The following is a 15876-nucleotide window of genomic DNA, read 5'->3' on the forward strand; positions in this document are numbered from 1 at the left end:
TAAAAGTAACCAATTCTGGCTGATAATGGGACAAAGCATTTTGTGTTATTGTAGTGTAACTAGTATCTGTAGTAGTAGAAGTTATTGTTGTTGTAGTAGTATCAATAGTAGTTGTTGTGTAGGGAAGGGGGAGTGCTGGTAGTAGCTTTAGTAGTGGTTGTTGTGTAGGGAAGGGGGAGTGCTGGTAGTAGCTTTTAGTAGTGGTTGTTGTGTAGGGGGATGGGTTGCTATTGTAGTAGTAGCAGTAGTAGTAGTAGTAGCTGTTTGGGTTCCAGGGGGAGGCGTACTGCTAGTAGTAGTAATGGTCGTCAAATATGCGAAAACACATCCATCAACTTCTTTTCGATCAAGACTGGCAATATCAGAACTTAATTTGTTTCAGTATCAGTCTTGTTTTTTTCACAGGCCATTTAATTAAGTTGTGTAGAATGCTTCACAATAGTGCCTTTGGCCCCAGAGCCTGGTATTGGATGTTCCCTGTCTACATCCCCTTGTAAGAATATACCAAATCTGCGAGTATCTCATCCTCTGGAACACCACGTGCAAGCAACAAGAACCCACTCATCAAGTGGAACCATCATCCATCCGTGACCAACTTTAAATGCACTCTAACCCTACAAGTTGCAACAGTATACAACCCTGTCCCGCTACCATCCTTAACTGAACTGTAATATTGCCCTAGACCTTATCCCGCGTGTGAGTATCGATCTCCGACAAGCTAGCGATCATTGGACGGTCTGCTTGGCGCTGCGTTCACAGTACCCTTCTTTCGCTGCCACTCACTTAGTCACGTCAGATTGAGGCATACCTATAAATGCCCGACCTCGGCAAGTGGCACGTCACTTATGAGTTGTCCTGCAGTAGCGGGAAGTCGGGGGAAATGGACATAGAGAGGGATTTACGCAGTGGTTATACTTACACTACAAGGATTCCCATCTTCCAAGTAAGTGGGCGTGTTTTTATAAACAAGCAAGAGGCAGTTAAGTTTATTGAGCTAAAGAAAACAGTATCAGAATGTGCCTGAATTAGGCGTGTGATAACAGAACGATGTCATTCAAATCCTGCAGTGTATCTCACTCAATGAATGTGGAACTATGTATCATCTGTCTGTCTGCCTGCCCGTCTGTCTGTCTGTCTGTCTGTCTGTCTGTGTATGTATGTGTGTGTGAGTTAACATTTCCATAATGATGCGGAGGTAAACTACAAACACTCGATAAACCTAATTGCTATGATATCAACAATAATTTGTTTCATTTTGCTGAAAGAAAATCTTTGTTCAGCCTACAGTCTTGCCCAAGAGAAAAGCGTGACCATCAATGTCGTGAGGCGATCGCACAGTCCGATCAGCAATGTTCTACCTATATAAACGAAGCTAAGGCCGCGGCTTGTCTTGGCTTTGCTTCATAATCCAAAATCAATAGTAATGGGACTTAATAAAGATGTTTCTAAATCAATGAATTAGTATCCGTCACCCATTATCACGATATTCCGCTCAAAACCTACCTTCAACGTAAATGATATGCTGAAGGTATTTCATGAAACGTTGGAATGTCGTATACAGTAGGATATGAAATCATAGACTTGACTTCATCACGAGACTTGGATGAACTTTATCCATCGCCTTCAGCAATGTGTGCAATGAATCGAATGTTACTGGGTTTCATTAGACTTTAAAAACTGTCATTGTTCTATCTTTGCTAACATATCATTACAAGTGGCAGAAATGCTGTCAATTAAACATGGGAAAATAGAACTGGATGTTTTATTAATTGTTTTATGTTGTGGTACTACCTGGCTTCATCAAGGTGTGTCATTTCCTGTGTTTTAGTTGTATCATCAGTACAGAGGGTCGAACTCGGGTACATTAATGCTTCGTCATGATGCATATCATATCAATATTTAATGTAAACACGTTGGGACGGAACTGCAAATTAAAACAAGGGTTCTACGAAAAACAGGTATAGAAAGTTATTTTTCAAAACGGACATGTTTGGACCACAAGAGTGTTGACATGAAACCCTGAAACGATTACACCGTGTACCACTATGCAAACAGTTTAAACATAACAGCTCATCGATTGATCACAAGAGCTATTGATGAAACAATTGCCAAAGTGATTGCGAAACTTTTGGAATAGTTATAGCCCTTATCAATATTGTTTCATCAACGTAATGCTTTATATATTGTTCTGTTGTCATAAGGAATGCTTATGAACTCGGTAATTACGTTACTGGGAGGTTTAAAGAGATGCGATGCAAACACAATTCTCTTTACCATGCTGTCATTCATGGACTGTGTATATCATTCTGTCTTCAAAGTGATCATGGCACTGTTTTTCAGTATGATGAATTCATTTAAATGTAGGTTTTTCCCACTAATTGACACATTACAGTTTGAAGGAAGTTACAAATAATGTCATATTTACAATAATTTCCGTCTTTAATGCTATTAATAGAAATACTTCATTGATCACAAAATCGTAAGACACAGCAGAACATGCATACATTGGTCTGCATAATCCCATGCATATATAATTCCACACATCTTATAAGAAGCATTCCATTAACCTTTTTACATTCCCAGAGTGCAACATATCAATAGCAGTTCAAAAGCAGTTAAAACTGTTAATATATATTATGTAAAAACATACATATATACATGCCCTTACATATATGATTGTCCTTGAACAACGGCCTTTGCTATCGCATATGTGTGTGAGTTCGTTCAAAAAATCGCCATCGTTTAACAATTGATTTTCACTTAGGATTCAATAAACACTCGACTCAATGGAGTAAATTTCATAGAAAATTAACGATTTGGTAAAGAGCCCCATCAAAACAGTTTGAAACGTTCAACTGTGCTTGTCTTCGCCCGTGTTCAAACATTAGATTTAAAGAACATGTTTTAGGTATTGATGTCAACAATTCACTGCCAATGAATACCGAGGACATGGCATATTTCAGGTCCGATCTGAATTCGAAACCTACTCGTGTCGGAAAAAATAACGGAAATGCTATCTTCTTCATCCTCAATTTAACGTGAATATCGTCAACAGTACTGAATAGGATCTGTTATACCGCATCTATAATATAAAGGATTTTCCTGGAAACTAGAAAGACAATTACGCCATGTTGATCAGCTGATAGGTGTGCCCTACATAATTATAAGCTTTGCGAATTTCCACGAGACGATCTATACACAAAACATCCCAGATGCCATATCTGGGTTGAACTCGTTCACAATTGATCGCTTTTTACTCTGAAATTGCCAACTCTTAAGTTTTCCGCCGGACAATATCGACAAACAGCGCATTACAGAACCTGATCTATACTTCTACTTCTCTTACGCATATTAAAGGAATTATGAGGCTGTTTAAGATCAGTGTAAGATGACGTACTGAAGGGAACGTCGGTTGCAAAAACATCGTACATTACACAACTGCCAAGCATGTGACTCGATTACGTATGATTATATTTTTAACATCGACGTCGGGTATGATTAATGCGAAGCTTGCTGGAGGTTTTGTATTGATACATAGCACTTAAACCAATATGAAGACGCCAAATATAGATACGCCACCATATTCTTTTAAGGCAAATATTGCTTTAACATGGTGCAAAGATAGGGTTATTTGGTATGTGTTATACGGATGCGGTTACAGCTTGTCGGTTGTGCAGCTACCGCAAGGCAATCTAAAGCAGCTGTTTTAAAGAGTTCGCGGATAGGAAGAGCATCGTTGTGGCTGTGGCTGGCATGCTCTGTAACTGAATCCAATTTGATGTGTGGGCAGCGTTTGGAACAAGCATCAGGTCCTGAGACATATTTCCTAAAGCTTAACATAGCCTTCCTACAGAAGAAAAATACAAGCCAAAAACCCTTTCCCCATCGATAGGAATTGTCAGCTAAAAGACCGAATCGATTGTGCAATTCCATCTATGTTATGATCATGTGTTTATGAATCACTGTCAAAATAATAATGATACTTGGTGTGAGAGTGTCCTTCCCGAACGACGGCACCCGTCTCAAACCGATGCAAATGCTTGCTATTGTTCATCTGAAAATGTTCGGGTGCGTACGGTAAAAGTCAAGACAAGGAATTTCATGGCTTGAATGCTGTAAGTTCTGATCCAGCCACTTATGCACAAGAGACTTTGAAATCTTGTTAAAAGAAGCATGCTCTATTGTACCTCAAAGGTTTTGAAATGCAAACACGAAAGGCTGACGCTGTTGGAATATTGCTCAGCACGAAACCCAACGTTAGCTTTGTGAAACGTTCACAATGGCTTACATCGTACTCTGCAGGCGGGTGTTTGTCACATTCATGGCGATTCTGGATGCCCCAAGTACAACAGTAGTTGTCCGTTAAAGTGATAATTGCATAGTTGGTGAGAGAGGGGTTCCGTAAAGCACCTTTGTAACTTTCGTGTGGTGCTTCTTTGTAGTTAAACACCGTTATAAGGGCACTCGCCCCTGGCCCAGGCACCAATAGCAGGTCATAGAGTCTGAAGACACCATTCCCTTATATATTGTCTCTTTCGAAAAACGGAGAGGTGGGGAAGGTAGATGATTCAAGAGTTAGCTCCTCCGAAGATTCGGGTTCTATTCCTAACATTTGCACAATAGAATGTTTGAAGCACATTTCTGGTGGCACTAATCGTGATAGTGTTGGAATATTGTTAAACGCGACGTACAATCATACCCACTCACTCACTCACAATTATGACAAGCAGGACGTACTGGTGATCTGCTCTAACTCGGTATACCAAAGGGATCTATATGATAATTACAGAGATATCAAAGTAGAAATTGTAAAAAAGTTGTAATTGTATAAACCGAAACTACTCGTATCTTCAGTACGAATAATTGTCATCCAGCCTTGTTGCATTGTATCCTATCTAACAGAGCGGAACGTGAAGACTTCTACCTAATGTGCTCGACATAACATCAGAAACACCCTACTCACGTCCTCGATAAAGTAAGTCGACGAATTGAAACCGTGGTTTTCATAGATGTTTCAGAAGAATACATTATATATACGACCGTTAACCATTTTGTCAGGGTAGGCGCTCATTTGTTGTAGTCACTGGATACATTATTCCATTTGATTACAATGTTTATCGCTCTCACGGGACTTAGCGTGTCAACCAGCTGTAAATATGCATGGGACATACCTACATACGTATGCATGGAAGAACGTCATCTGACATCATGCATGATGTATTAACGTCCTCAGGTCGGACTATTGTGTGATGTTAATTCTGATTGTGGCCTTTCTGTGACTGAGTGCAATGTTTCAAATGAAGGGAGTAGCGGTTGGTTTATACAGACATGCACAATAGCAGAAGGAACAAAGCGATACCGTTCAAACATAGTGTTAGGAGCTGCAATATTTATAATATTTCAATAGTCTATCATGAAAATGCCATACAAGGCCATGCCATACAAGGCCATGCCATACAAGGCCATATCATACAAGGCCATATGAGGCAGGGCCATGCCATGCATAGACATACGAGGCAAGGTCGTATGATGCAGGGCCAAGTCATGCATAGACATACGAGGACATGTGAGACGAGGTTAAAGTCATACCGGACATAACACTCTCTAAGGCCATACAAGGCCGTACACCTCTCGCTATCACCCAATACCGAAAACGATACTTGTCTCTTGCATGACCCAGCAAGTGTCATATCATTCGTGAACAGTTAAATCGCAAAGGCCACAAGCATCTCGGTCGATACCACTCCAAATGTTATAAAATCGCGTATGTTGCAAGCATGAAATGCCCAAGTCCCATGATGGGGTCCTGACAACAGACCCTCTGAAACAAGGTCAGACGCGATGTCCACATGTCCAAACCTGATATGGTAAGGATGGCATCTGTGTAATGACGCCGGGCCATGTTGTGTATTCCTCGTTACACAGGGCAGGGCAGGGCAGGGCAGGGCAGGGTGATATATTGATACTTATTTCGCTCAAATAGAATATCACTTTGCTCATCCTCCCGTTCCGCGCCAATGCAGTGGTCATAGCAGTTCCATAAAAGAGGTTTACCTCATTGCAAATCTGACAAGACAGAGATCTCCAGAGCAAGCTACACATATAGAACTCAGCACCATGCTGCACCAAATACCACGTGTTCTACGATTCAGAAAGTAGTTATTAGCCCAAGCCTCTTGTCAGGTTTATCAGACAAACTGGAAGCGCGGGTGGCCCATTTGTCTCGGGCGCCGTAAAGAATGTTGTGCCTTGGGCTCGCCACAAACCTATGTCAGAGTTGGTTCGAATTCCAGTTCGCCAGAATGATGTTTCTAGATGTTTCAGCGCAGCATTGTGGTACGCGTGAGGTACGTGGTTTCCTTCACACATAGAGCTCACACGTTCTCATATAAATGGAACATTGCTGCACCAGACACAGCTCATCATTGTTGAACAATGAACTTAGGAGATCCTTATTCGAACCTGGGATTACATTTATGCGTATGATTTACATATATCATGTAACAGGATCAATGTACACATGTATTATGCCTGTACCCCGTTGTACCACGACATTTGTGATATCCGTCAGGGACTCAATACTCATGAGAGTAACTAATAATGTTCGCCTGCTGTAAGTAAGCGTTAATATACACGTCGATGCTTACTTCTATCACCTTATTAATATTGTTTCATGATTACCCGCATAATATGTCACTTGACGATATAGTCTGCAGTGAACCAAGCGAACTTTATCCGTTGACCTAAATTAGATTGTGTGAATTTTCGTGGTGCAAATCATGTAACAGAAGTTATGCATGCTGCAAATATGTCCCCGTTATATATCCTTATATGATGTTGCTTTTGTCTAGTTCGGCCCTCCATACCCATCTTATCCCTATACCGCTGTACTCTGGGATTTGTGTCCAGTTCGGGCCTCCATACACCTCTGATCCCTATACCGCTGTACTCTGGGATTTGTGTCCAGTTCGGGCCTCCATACACCTCTGATCCCTATACCGCTGTACTCTGGGATTTGTGTCCAGTTCGGGCCTCCATACACATCTGATCCCTATACGGCTATACGCTGGTATTTTGTCCAGTTCGGGCCTCCATACACATCTGATCCCTATACGGCTATACGCTGGTATTTTGTCCAGTTCGGGCCTCCATACACATCTGATCCCTATACGGCTATATGCTGGTATTTTGTCCAGTTCGGGCCTCCATACACATCTGATCCCTATACGGCTATACGCCAGACTAGTGTAAATAATGAAGTTTTATCGGGAAAATATTCATAGTTTGATAAAATAAATGACGCCTGATAAAGAGAACTCGACTAATCATGAAGGTCAGTGAGTTCGTTGTATTCTGTTTAGCGTACATAACAAGTACCGTGATAGCCCGGGGTTAGATCTATATTGATCCAGCTAACAGCTTACAGAAAATACCATGCATATATATGAGGAAACAGATCATAACATTAATACAATTTATCCCCTGATTAAAGATAAATAATAAAAGACACATCGGGAAATTGCATTTTACGTTGTCAAATAGAACAATCCAACAACTATATATTATCCGTGTATGTTTACACCATCCCGAGGTATGACGCAAACAGTTCAGCCCTGACTGCGTGTATTTACTACATCAGAACAGGTAATTATAACTACGTCATTTCAAATCAGGTCCGATGTATTGCATGGACTTTCATAATAAACCTTATGCTTTGACGTAACATTCTCTTAAAGACTTTAGATAAATTGATTCTCAGTATATAAAGACTCCAGTGTACGTTTTTCTATCCGTTTCAAATAACGATCGCCAGAAATCCGAGTAAATCTTCCCCCAAATTTGTTTCAAGGCTACAAAAGCATGTTAAAGGCCAAAAGTAACTACCGTAATCGTTACTGGGCCCATAAGGAGAGTGTTATTTCAAGGGCCAAATGCCAATACCAGTGGCCATCGATGAAATAACACTAACTGGATGTGATTGCATAGCAGTAGAACCTGCGTCAAACCCAAATTGATCAAGTCAGAAATTTTGTCTCGGACTAAAGTTGCTGCCGAAGCCTTTTAAAAGATTTCTGATTTTATACCGACAGAGGAAAAGTGAGCACCTACTCAAGTTACTGATCGTTTCCTTAAAGGTTAATAAGAGCGTATGGAAGCCATTGCAAATTTAAATATATTAATATTTACTAATGTACCGTAGATACAGTCATGCCTCTTTAATGTAACATTTTTTGCTGTCATGGATGACATACTGCTGGTCGGAGATGTTCCGGATGACTGAAAATTGGAATTCTTTCCTGCTGACATCATGATAATACTGATAATTTTTTTCATTTGGATACTCATTAACTTCATGGTATACATTTTACTTGGATAATTATGCAATATTATGAGTTTGTTCAACCGTTTCACATATACTGACAATACTGTTGCATGCTGCAAATATAACATGAACTGAATGTACTTTCATACTTTTTATGAATAAATACGTTTAACGCCACGTTGAACGCTATTTCAGTAATAAAGTGGCGTGGCGTTTGCGCTTATTTTGAACCACACGAAGACAGCTGATCATAAACAGAGCGATAAACAGAGCGAACCCACCTCGAATGATCATTGGATCATTAACATTATTCTTGGACCCACAACCATTTAAGGCCTCAGCTCGTCATAGTCAGGTACAGCGGGTTCAGATCACTGAGATAAGTCGATTTCCGATTAGTAAGCAAATAAAGTAATATTTCTATGAAAATAAATTAGTGTTTACAAAGATATCAGTTTAACACTGTTCTTGAAGAATGATGTTCATCTGAACAAACGTCATAGTCAGAAGGCCACAATGCTCTCATACGTTATTTTCCATTAGCCGGTTTGGCGCAACCAACTGGAACTACAATATCCATATTTTCCTGGTACTCATTGCCTATAACCCAATTCATCTGAAATTGTCTTAATCTGTTAAAGGATCTCACAGTTTTCAAATAACAACGTACCTTTTTCCAAAGGTTGAAAAGACAAAAGTGCTTAAGTTAATTTTTAAAACAAGAACATCATCTGCGACCAAATCCTTTGCATTTCAATGTTGTCCTATTATACTCTTTTGAAGACAGCTAGATGTGAAATATACTCTACAGATGTATTTGTCCACGACTACATATTCGCATTTGTTCTAAAACCGAATCCTGTCTCTGAAAGACATCTGTCACCCAAGATTTAACCGACAAACACACATTTGAATAAAACGGGGATACATAAAATACTGATCGTACCAGTAAAACCCTGCCACATTTTACGAGGGTGACTTGGTGCCCTCCCTGTTCAAAGTGATTTCATTTAGCCTTGCAGACAGCGTTTGGAGTGGACGTTCTTCCAGTCGTATCGATCGTTCCTGGCCCCGATCCCATTCCCCAAAAGAGAGTAACAATCAGGGAGACAACCCGTTGTTCTTTTTGCATGTGGTATTGATGCTGCGTGGGCAATCAAAGTTAGTTTCAATCAGATTGGCCAGTTGTCTGCTCTTCCGGTGTTTGAACATTCCTTCCATTGCCGTGCAGCTTGACATCCAGCTGCACCGTTATTGACGGGATGCGCCAAATTTAATTCCTGTTCAAGTCGACATCTGTTTCCCTGCTGATGCCTGTGTACATCCCCGAAGCAGTTGCGCGCGTCTGGTGTTCTGTGGGTTTACCATCAGTCGCTATGCACATGCAAATAGACGCGCTTGTTTCACCATTTGGCAAATCAATGTAATGTGTGATTCATGCAAACTGGAACTCATCACGCGCAGCAGTTGCTGTGGTTCTGGAAACAGAGAACGCTGGGATGCAAAATAATACCCAAATGTTGTTGGATGAAGGTGGGTTGAGCCATGTGGACGATGGCTGTGTCCATAGACCGACTGCTGCAATCAATTCCTCATGTGTGTCTTCTTATCGATGCACCTGCAATCCCTGGCTTTGGCACGCAGTTTTGTGCGTGTCCTTTACGCATCGCTTCCGCTTTGTAGTCATCTTTATCTGTTGAGTAATGCTTTGTTCTCGTTAGGTCCAGGCTATAAATTATTTACCTACCTGAACGTATATCTTGGATTTCAGTTTTCATCAATATGCAGGACCACCACAAACAACGACCTGGGATTGTGCCTTGCGGCCTGTCGTTGTGATGTGTTTTGAAAACATTAGGCAGATGTACAATGATATCAGTTACATATTCAGGATGCAGCACACTTGAATGTGCATATCGAAAAATGTCGGTGACAATATGTCCAAACGGGGATTTAGCATCAACCACGTCCATTTCAATTCTACTTGGTACCTGTAATATCCCTTGGTAATGGAATATGAGTAATGAAAGTCAACATTTGTTGGCTAAGTTAGGCCAATATCTGCGTACACAACAGTTTCACTCACTCACTCTAGAGTCGCCTTGAGGTCATAGCGTTCGCATGGCATACCAAAACCCATGTCCATATGGTACAATGGTTAAAGGTCATTTTGGATGGTTGCCGCCGAGATACTATTGGAATATTGCTAAAAGCAACGCGAAGTCTCTCTCACTCATTCACTTGACTTATGGTGATACAACGTGTGATATGTTTTGATATGAAAAATAAATATTTAATTTCACTGATTAAAATCTCTTCATCACATGACGTCATCCTCACCATTACCAAATTCCCCATTGTGTGGAACTGTCCTGCACTGAAGGGCGGAACGTGTCACGGTGTCCGCCATTATGCAGGTTGCGAGGCTGCATTTGATTTATTGTTACGGATCATGCAACATTCGACCTGACACGATAAGCCTTCCAATAAGCATGTCGTTCTTATGGCTGAATAAGTAACATGTGAAGTCTCTTGTAAATCCCAGAAAACGTCACACATTGAAACAGGTCTCATTCAATTGCAAACCAACAATGCGTTAAATTTCCAAACTAAATATTGGCGATTGGATAGTCTAGAGGTTACAGCGTTTGCATGTCACACTGAAAGCCCTTGTTCGATTCCCTACATGGTACTACGTGTGAAGCCCATTTGGCGTTCCCCTCCATGATATTGTAGGAATATTGCTGAAAGTGTAAAACGTTGCGATACTCGATAGCCTCACTCACTCACTCACTCACTCACTCACCATCCCACTCACTCACTCATCCAACACCCAATACTATCTATGACAGCACGTCCTAAATGGGTTTATCAAAGAAAGCTGAAGCAATTACCTCGATAGGCCTCAGTACGAGGCGCTGATGAGAGGGCCAAATCCGCGAACTATTGGTAACACATACTAAAGCTAGAAGCACTCTCTGCTTGCTTATGGAACAGCCATTGGTCATTAAAGTATCAGAATACAGAAAGACCGGATGATTCGTTCGTTCCAGTAGTAACACTCATCAGGTTTAACGGCATCTCAACGTTCATGTATGTCGAGTGACAATGGTTTACTTGAAGCAGTAATTCTGATGTTTTATACGATGGAGACATTTGATGGTGGGTCGTTGTATTACGGTTGCTGATAATGTACATGTCAGACTCTCCTTAAGACATGGTTTTCACTTTCTGTCCTTTTAACATTGTAATCCTATAAGCCTAATGAACGGCACCTTGCACATTTCACTTATCTTCTTCTAAAAGATGGTAAACGGCAACATCCTTTCGGATAATTCTTCCATTCAAGTATGCATTTAGTTTCTTTTTCGAATATCGTGTTCATGTTAGTCTGGTCCAGAAGAGACAAGGAATTGTTTGCATATTTGTACAATTTTGGCTCGTTGTGTCTGACTTTCCGAGCACGACTCCTTGCACAAACCTTCTTGACCAGGGTGCCTATTGTCGAAAGCGTCCCAGCTAAGACAGATCCTACATAGTTAACACAGACGTTAGGACATCCTACCGTTAGGATAAAGCCCATTCTCGAACCGTTCCAATCTTTCTAGCCTTTCTGCTTCTTCTTATTGGCATTCTTATCCCCAAACATCGAATGAACTAACAAATACGACGCCATGTTGTTTTCGTCTGGGATGTATTTAGGAGAAGTCAAAACCTGTCCTAGTATTAGTCCTAAGTTATGATATCCCAGCTCTAGGATACATTTCGAGAATAAGTTTAGACACCTATACTGGACCCTAGGATCAAAGTTAGGATATTTTAGGGCGAGCATCCTTTCGAGAATAGAGGCCCAGGGTTTCAACATTCAGGGTATCAGCAAAACTTTCTAAAATGGTATGTTGGACATGTGGGGAACGTTTCTAAATTTGACACATCAGTGACCCAAAAAAGTGAATAGCCTTTGCATGTGTTTGTGACTGATGCAGCCAATGGAGAAGAATACGCCCATCTTCACCATTTGTTAGCAATCCATAAACACGTGCTTAAGATATCCACGGTATCGTAACAATAGGCTTTGCTTTTAGCAATGTTTTCGATACCTTTATTGAGATACTCAAGGACGTCTTGCTGGCGAATAGTTAGTTATTAATTACTCATTATAAATAACTCAATCAATTACTTTCAGCAAGATGAGTACATAGACAACGACGTCAAGGGTTGCATTCTCCTGAATCTTAATTACCTAAAGGGGCAGAAAATAAATTTTCAAGTGCGCCATAATAAGGACGAAAGACATAATCCATGGCAATGTTTTATTTAAAAACAAAGGTTTTTTTATATATGGGTGAACAGTTTGACTTAGAGCACGACACGGTCTGGCAAACATGAAACTGAACACAGGCGAGACAAAACATCTTGTCGGCGGGGTTTTATTTTAAGCCACGAAAGCACTTACGAGATGAAACGGCTCTAAGTTTGGAAACCTTTTAACATGTTAGCAAACGCGACATTTTGAGGTTGAGTGCTTTTAAGATTATTCATGAATCTCCCATTAACTGTTTTCTTGCAGGTACCGCTGATCGTTCATGTGTCTTATGATTGTTTTTCTGTGTGAATATTATAGTTCGGTATTGTTTCATTTGACAGAGCTTTCATTACACTCGCAATCAATATTTCTCCTTGTATCTAAGTGTGTGGGAAATTGCGTTTTTATGCAACAGGGATTCTGCTCTATGCTATGTGACATGTCGGATATGCTCCCTAAAAGCCGTCAGATGAATGCTCTGAACGAGCTATGGCGTCACCAAACTGATTACTTTCAGAGCAAACCTCTGAAGTGATGAGTCACGCTGATTGATTACCTGTGTTCATTTAACGTCTTCAGTACTGAAAGGAACTGAAAATTCCCACACAAATGCTAAGGAGCATAATAAGATCGAAATCAGATCACCGTTTCATTCTAAGACACTATGAAGGCATTTCCTGAATTGGTTCCTGAAGACGTTGGCAAAGTACATACTAGAATGTCATTAAAAACGGAACCAAACTGGAAGTGACTCGTACATAAATCGTTTGTATGTGTTTCATATGTACATGAAAGCTTTATCTAGAATTATAAGCGATTAGCAAATGAAATTGATTTATTTTATGGCACTGAATACCTAGAGTAATGATTTCAAAGGATGTATTTTTTAAGTTAGGGAGTTTGAGGATTTCTAAAGCTCTCAACCATCATAGTCCCAGAGAACCACTATTTTCTGTAAAATATTACACTATTCAAGCCTGTGTCCTTTGTGTTGAGCACTAGGATGTCGACATGCAGTGTGTTTACTGTGTCCAACGGAACTCTAACATCTGTGAAAGGACAATCTTCTGCTATTCCGGCATGTCGTTGCGTGTGTGACTGAACGCCATTGTCGGACACATGACGTGACACCTTTAATAGCTGATGCGAGCCAACAATGGTCAGGATGTTTGGGGAAATTATATCAACATCTTTCTACAAATACATTCATGTCTAAACAATTGTAAATTAGTGCAATGACCTGTGTTAGCAGTACGTGGTGACCTTACGATAAAAATAACTTACACATTGAATAATTCATATCCAGATCAGATGAAGTATTTTACATTAATCACACTGTGACCATCCATATATGTGAAGGCTCCTTCTCCCGAATGAAACTATCATTTGCTATAAAGATACTCCCGTAAGTTTATCTGTAAGTCATACTGATATTTCTCCCATAATGTTAACGCCATTTCTTCACAGTTTTCTACATTGATCTGTTTCTTTGGCGTTGAGGTTTGTGAGAAACAAGAAAGATGACGTAATTTATAGATGACAAATTCTTACCGTATTATGACGTTTCGGCATAGATTCTCTTGCTTGACAACGGTGTTAATGTATCAGTTGACTCTTTCTATCGCAAAATAGTAAGTCGTCGTCCATATAGTATTGTATCTTTCTTGTTTCTCTACGTTAACAAGTTCACAGCCTGCTTTATGTTTGCTCACAAGGAATTCTGATTTCATTTTCATGCAATACCCTCAACAATGACACATTTATGTTACATGGCTTTACATATGCCGAAAACACTGTGCGTTTATAATTTGGCATTAATTTGACAGAAGGAATACATGTGTCAGAAAGGAAACACTGCTTGTTCTTCCAGAACAAATGGTCTTCAGGAAATTGATCTATCTGTACTGCATAGGAAATCATTTTGTCTTTGACGTCCTCATCGACATAAACAATGTGAAGCTGTGATAATCCAACACTAGGCACGCACTGCCTCAAACATGGCTTGTAGTCCAGAGGAAGTAATTACAAGAAAATCGTACTTCCCTGGGGACAACTGAATTAATTGATTATTCCTTCTACAGTTTATTGGTGGCAATAAATATTTGATACGACACGTAGGTGCTGTAAGGTATCACAGTGGCGATAATCATCTCCTATAACAGTTCTCGGTCGGTATCAGATTTCATAGACGGACTCAAATCAGACCGTCTGGCCCTCAATGCCTAGGGTCGAACCTGTCTTGTGTTATTCTGTTACCGCTGCAGTTTTAATGTGCATCGCGTCAGATTGTACGTTCGTTAACACAATGCTCTAGTGTTTACTGATACTGTCTGATAAAACATATCTAACTTGTCTGTTTGCGTTCTTTTGAGTCATCAAATTTCAAGTATGATTGACAAGTGTAAGAATGTTTATCATCCAAAACTGTGTTCCACAGGAGATATCGCTTGTGTAAGATCATATGATATCTCCTAGGAAATATCGTTTTGACAGTAGATTTTGTACAATGCCCTGACAATGCTATGACGTCATCAACTTGATGACGTCACAATGCTATGACATCGCTGCACTGCAAGTCTAATGGTAGTACAGTGTTGATAGATGTACATTCATTGAAAACTAGTGAAGAATGATTTTTGATGATAAATAGAATCTCACCCTCGTGTCTACTGATATCAATTATATCAACACTCGTTGATAAAGGTAAAAATATCCTCGGCAAGCCTCGGATATTTGTACCTTTATCAACTCGTGTTGATATAATTGATATCAGTAGACACTTGGGTGAGATTCTCTATATCTAATGCATTTCCATATTGGCTGTACAAAGTCATTACTTCAGACGAAGTAAATATCTAGGATTGTCCACTCTCCTTTGGACAGAATCTTGGTATCAATTATCAGTCAGGTCATCAGTTATCAGTTATCCTAACCCTGTCTGTTTGTCGTTGTGTGCATCAATAAGATTTGCCTTTAGAGATAAGAGATAAACAAGCACTAGATGTGGCTTCATCCGGTGTATGAATTTCCATGTTTAATTAGGAAAGTAGTTCTGTTTAGGATACACTTAAACTGACATTGGCATGGAAAGTACATGTCATGGGATACTGACAGAATGACATCATGGCCTTTCTTTCATTTAAGGATCGTTGGGAGTTTGAGGTGTTTGTTTGTTTGTTTTCCGTATTGTTTAATAGCAATAGTCCAGCTATATGGCGGCGGTCTGTAAATAATGATTTCGAGATCA

At 40.1% G+C, this 15876-nt stretch overlaps 1 protein-coding gene across 1 annotated transcript in view; it reads left to right on the forward strand.

Annotated features, from left to right (window-relative positions):
* Positions 1 to 769: 769 nt before the first annotated feature.
* Positions 770 to 15876, forward strand: part of LOC124273367 (cationic amino acid transporter 3-like) — a 52871-nt gene continuing 37764 nt past the window's right edge. Inside the window, exon 1 of the mRNA XM_046708607.1 lies at positions 770 to 943. The gene's annotated coding sequence lies outside the window, so the exon portion shown is untranslated. The remainder of the gene's footprint in view (positions 944 to 15876) is intronic.

This window comes from Haliotis rubra, unplaced genomic scaffold (genome assembly GCF_003918875.1).
Source record: "Haliotis rubra isolate DU_JTF1 unplaced genomic scaffold, ASM391887v1 Scf18, whole genome shotgun sequence".
Lineage (NCBI taxonomy): Eukaryota > Metazoa > Mollusca > Gastropoda > Lepetellida > Haliotidae > Haliotis > Haliotis rubra.